The sequence below is a fragment of the Phyllobates terribilis genome, unplaced genomic scaffold (genome assembly GCF_046119375.1).
Source record: "Phyllobates terribilis strain yellow unplaced genomic scaffold, ASM4611937v1 Scaffold_1__5_contigs__length_1240528914, whole genome shotgun sequence".
In the NCBI taxonomy this organism is placed as follows: domain Eukaryota; kingdom Metazoa; phylum Chordata; class Amphibia; order Anura; family Dendrobatidae; genus Phyllobates; species Phyllobates terribilis.
The window spans coordinates 817,511,494-817,517,444 of NW_027362761.1; the positions used below are offsets into that span (position 1 = coordinate 817,511,494).

A 5,951-nucleotide genomic window follows, 5' to 3' on the forward strand; every position below is an offset into this window, starting at 1 on the left:
TACCAATATGAAAGTCAAAATTAATCAATACTGAGCTGTGTGAATGTGAATTCAGCTTTGGAGTAAACTAAATCAACCGCTTGATGATGCAACTTCACATGCCTTTAACTGCCCAAATCTGATAGCCTTTCACTGGGCTGAATACTCATCACTCCTCTTCCCCTGTTTCCTATACATAGAGTATAAGAAGAGATGTAACCTGACACCTTATTATGCTGGCAGACTATGTTCTGGCTTTGGTTTTGGGTATGTACACACATATGAAAAAAATCAACATATCTGAAGATACATTTAGATGAATCGGAAGTAAATCTTGAAAAATGTGCTAAGTTTGTTCAGAAGGAGCCTGGATAGCTCAGTCGGTAGAGCATCAGACTTTTAATCTGAGGGTCCAGGGTTCAAGTCCTTGTTCAGGCGTTAAGCTTTTAAATCTCAACACATCACTTTGTATTGTTTAAATCTCAGCTTGTGCTTGAAGATTAGTTGCATGCTTAATGCACTTGTTTGACATCAGAAATAAAATGCTCTTTTACACTAGAGAAAAAAACAAAAAACATGTCTTTGAATATGTCCAAATTCACGACAAATCATTGATTATGTGCTTGGTTTTGGCTTTGAACAGTCATATTGGATGATAATTTTTCTGAGTAAACTTAAATATGGACAGAGACATTTTTTTTCGAAAATGTTGCAAAAGTGCACTTAGAAAGAACCTGGATAGCTCAGTCTGTAAAGCACCCGTCTTTTAATCTGAGGGTCCATTATTTACGTCATTGTTCAGTTTTGAGGCTTTTTAACCTAGACCTATCATTTAGCTTTGTTTAAATCATACCTAGCTTTTCAGAAATAAATGTCATGTGGATATGAGGATTAACACTACTTTGGCAATTTTATGACTTGTTTTCGGCAATTTTCCCTCTGTAGACTCTATGTCTAACTTTCAAAACTCTTTAAGCTGATGTGCGGAAACTAGCAGCTATGATGTCTCCCATAAAAAACACACAGAATCAGAGTGATTCCTACTTTTTTTTCTTTGCAGCACATTTAGCAGTACCAATATGAAAGTCAAAATTAATCAATACTGAGCTGTGTGAATGTGAATTCAGCTTTGGAGTAAACTAAATCAACCCCTTGATGATGCAACTTCACCTGCCTTTAACTGCCCAAATCTGATAGCCTTTCACTGGGCTGAATACTCATCATTCCTCTTCCCCTGTTTCCTATACATAGAGTATAAAAAGAGATGTAACCTGACACCTCATTATGCTGGCAGACTATGTGCTGGCTTTGGTTTTGGGTATGTACACACATATGAAAAAAATCAACATATCTGAAGATTCATGTAGATGAATCAGAAGCAAATCTTGAAAAATGTGCTAAGCTTGTTCAGAAGGAGCGTGGATACCTCAGTTGTTAGAGCATCATACTTTTAATCTGAGGGTTCAGAGTTCAAGCCCCTGTTCAGGCGTTAAGCCTTTAAATCTCAACAGATCACTTGGTATTATTTAAATATCAGCTTGTGCTTGAAGATTAGTTGCATGCTTAATGCACTTGTTTGACATGAGAAATAAAATGCTCTTTTACACTAGAGTAAAAAACAAAAAACATGTCTTTGAATATGTCCAAATTCACGACAAATCATTGATTATGTGCTTGGTTTTGGCTTTGAACAGTCATATTGGATGATAATTTTTCTGAGTATACTTAAATATGGACAGAGACATTTTTTTTGAAAATGTTGCAAAAGTGCACTTAGAAAGAACCTGGATAGCTCAGTCTGTAAAGCACCCGTCTTTTAATCTGAGGGTCCATTATTTACGTCATTGTTCAGTTTTGAGGCTTTTTAACCTAGACCTATCATTTAGCTTTGTTTAAATCATACCTAGCTTTTCAGAAATAAATGTCATGTGGATATGAGGATTAACACTACTTTGGCAATTTTATGACTTGTTTTCGGCATTTTTCCCTCTGTAGACTCTATGTCTAACTCTTAATGCTCTTTAAGCTGATGTGTGGAAACTAGCAGCTATGATGTCTCCCATAAAAAACACACAGAATCAGAGTGATTCCTACTTTTTTTTCTTTGCAGCACATTTAGCAGTACCAATATGAAAGTCAAAATTAATCAATACTGAGCTGTGTGAATGTGAATTCAGCTTTGGAGTAAACTAAATCAACCGCTTGATGATGCAACTTCACCTGCCTTTAACTGCCCAAATCTGATAGCCTTTCACTGGGCTGAATACTCATCACTCCTCTTCCCCTGTTTCCTATACATAGAGTATAAAAAGAGATGTAACCTGACACCTCATTATGCTGGCAGACTATGTGCTGGCTTTGGTTTTGGGTATGTACACACATATGAAAAAAATCAACATATCTGAAGATACATTTAGATGAATCGGAAGTAAATCTTGAAAAATGTGCTAAGTTTGTTCAGAAGGAGCTTGATGCTCTACCAGTCGGTAGAGCATCAGACTTTTAATCTGAGGGTCCAGGGTTTAAGTCCCTTTTCAGGCATTAAGCTTTTAAATCTCAACAGATCACTTTGTATTGTTTAAATCTCAGCTTGTGCTTGAAGATTAGTTGCATGCTTAATGCACTTGTTTGACATGAGAAATAAAATGCTCTTTTACACTAGAGAAAAAAACAAAAAACATGTCTTTGAATATGTCCAAATTCACGACAAATCATTGATTATGTGCTTGGTTTTGGCTTTGAACAGTCATATTGGATGATAATTTTTCTGAGTATACTTAAATATGGACAGAGACATTTTTTTTGAAAATGTTGCAAAAGTGCACTTAGAAAGAACCTGGATAGCTCAGTCTGTAAAGCACCCATCTTTTAATCTGAGGGTCCATTATTTACGTCTTTGTTCAGTTTTGAGGCTTTTTAACCTAGACCTATCATTTAGCTTTGTTTAAATCATACCTAGCTTTTCAGAAATAAATGTCATGTGGATATGAGGATTAACACTACTTTGGCAATTTTATGACTTGTTTTCGGCATTTTTCCCTCTGTAGACTCTATGTCTAACTTTTAAAACTCTTTAAGGTGATGTGTGGAAACTAGCAGCTATGATGTCTCCCATAAAAAACACACAGAATCAGAGTGATTCCTACATTTTTTTCTTTGCAGCACATTTAGCAGTACCAATATGAAAGTCAAAATTAATCAATACTGAGCTGTGTGAATGTGAATTCAGCTTTGGAGTAAACTAAATCAACCGCTTGATGATGCAACTTCACCTGACTTTAACTGCCCAAATCTGATAGCCTTTCACTGGGCTGAATACTCATCATTCCTCTTCCCCTGTTTCCTATACATAGAGTATAAAAAGAGATGTAACCTGACACATCATTATGCTGGCAGACTATGTGCTGGCTTTGGTTTTGGGTATGTACACACATATGAAAAAAATCAGCATATCTGAAGATACATTTAGATGAATCGGAAGTAAATTTTGAAAAATGTGCTAAGTTTGTTCAGAAGGAGCCTGATGGTCTACCAGTTGGTAGAGCATCAGACTTTTAATCTGAGGGTCCAGGGTTCAAGTCCCTGTTCAGGCGTTAAGCTTTTAAATCTCAACAGATCACTTTGTATTGTTTAAATCTCAGCTTGTGCTTGAAGATTAGTTGCATGCTTAATGCACTTGTTTGACATGAGAAATAAAATGCTCTTTTACACTAGAGAAAAAAACAAAAAACATGTCTTTGAATATGTCCAAATACATGACAAATCATTGATTATGTGCTTGGTTTTGGCTTTGAACAGTCATATTGGATGATAATTTTTCTGAGTAAACTTAAATATGGACAGAGACATTTTTTTCGAAAATGTTGCAAAAGTGCACTTAGAAAGAACCTGGATAGCTCAATCTGTAAAGCACCCGTCTTTTAATCTGAGGGTCCATTATTTACGTCATTGTTCAGTTTTGAGGCTTTTTAACCTAGACCTATCATTTAGCTTTGTTTAAATCATACCTAGCTTTTCAGAAATAAATGTCATGTGGATATGAGGATTAACACTACTTTGGCAATTTTATGACTTGTTTTCGGCATTTTTCCCTCTGTAGACTCTATGTCTAACTTTCAAAACTCTTTAAGCTGATGTGTGGAAACCAGCAGCTATGATGTCTCCCATAAAAAACACACAGAATCAGAGTGATTCCTACTTTTTTTTCTTTGCAGCACATTTAGCAGTACCAATATGAAAGTCAAAATTAATCAATACTGAGCTGTGTGAATGTGAATTCAGCTTTGGAGTAAACTAAATCAACCGCTTGTTGATGCAACTTCACCTGCCTTTAACTGCCCAAATCTGATAGCCTTTCACTGGGCTGAATACTCATCATTCCTCTTCCCCTGTTTCCTATACATAGAGTATAAAAAGAGATGTAACCTGACACCTCATTATGCTGGCAGACTATGTGCTGGCTTTGGTTTTTTCGTATGTACACACATATGAAAAAAATCAACATATCTGAAGATACATTTAGATGAATCGGAAGTAAATTTTGAAAAATGTGCTAAGTTTGTTCAGAAGGAGCTTGATGGTCTACCAGTCGGTAGAGCATCAGACTTTTAATCTGAGGGTCCAGGGTTCAAGTCCCTGTTCAGGCGTTAAGCTTTTAAATCTCAACAGATCACTTTGTATTGTTTAAATCTCAGCTTGTGCTTGAAGATTAGTTGCATGCTTAATGCACATGTTTGACATCAGAAATAAAATGCTCTTTTACACTAGAGAAAAAAACAAAAAACATGTCTTTGAATATGTCCAAATTCACGACAAATCATTGATTATGTGCTTGGTTTTGGCTTTGAACACTCATATTGGATGATAATTTTTCTGAGTAAACTTAAATATGGACAGAGACATTTTTTTCGAAAATGTTGCAAAAGTGCACTTAGAAAGAACCTGGATAGCTCAGTCTGTAAAGCACCCGTCTTTTAAACTGAGGGTCCATTATTTACGTCATTGTTCAGTTTTGAGGCTTTTTAACCTAGACCTATCATTTAGCTTTGTTTAAATCATACCTAGCTTTTCAGAAATAAATGTCATGTGGATATGAGGATTAACACTACTTTGGCAATTTTATGACTTGTTTTCGGCATTTTTCCCTCTGTAGACTCTATGTCTAACTTTCAAAACTCTTTAAGCTGATGTGTGGAAACTAGCAGCTATGATGTCTCCCATAAAAAACACAAAGAATCAGAGTGATTCCTACTTTTTTTTCTTTGCAGCACATTTAGCAGTACCAATATGAAAGTCAAAATTATTCAATACTGAGCTGTGTGAATGTGAATTCAGCTTTGGAGTAAACTAAATCAACCGCTTGATGATGCAACTTCACCTGCCTTTAACTGCCCAAATCTGATAGCCTTTCAATGGGCTGAATACTCATCACTCCTCTTCCCCTGTTTCCTATACATAGAGTATAAAAAGAGATGTAACCTGACACCTCATTATGCTGGCAGACTATGTGCTGGCTTTGGTTTTGGGTATGTACACACACATGAAAAAAATCAACATATCTGAAGATACATTTAGATGAATCGTAAGTAAATCTTGAAAAATGTGCTAAGTTTGTTCAGAAGGAGCTTGATGCTCTACCAGTCGGTAGAGCATCAGACTTTTAATCTGAGGGTCCAGGGTTCAAGTCCCTTTTCAGGCGTTAAGCTTTTAAATCTCAACAGATCACTTTGTATTGTTTAAATCTCAGCTTGTGCTTGAAGATTAGTTGCATGCTTAATGCACTTGTTTGACATGAGAAATAAAATGCTCTTTTACACTAGAGAAAAAAACAAAAAACATGTCTTTGAATATGTCCAAATACACGACAAATCATTGATTATGTGCTTGGTTTTGGCTTTGAACAGTCATATTGGATGATAATTTTTCTGAGTAAACTTAAATATGGACAGAGACATTTTTTTCGAAAATGTTGC

At 35.7% G+C, this 5,951-nt stretch overlaps 1 non-coding gene across 1 annotated transcript; it reads left to right on the plus strand.

The window, feature by feature from the left end:
- Window positions 1–344: 344 nt before the first annotated feature.
- TRNAK-UUU (transfer RNA lysine (anticodon UUU)) lies at window positions 345–417 on the plus strand. Its single transcript has one exon. It is a non-coding gene; the product is annotated as a tRNA-Lys (tRNA).
- The last annotated feature ends 5,534 nt before the right edge of the window (window positions 418–5,951 follow it).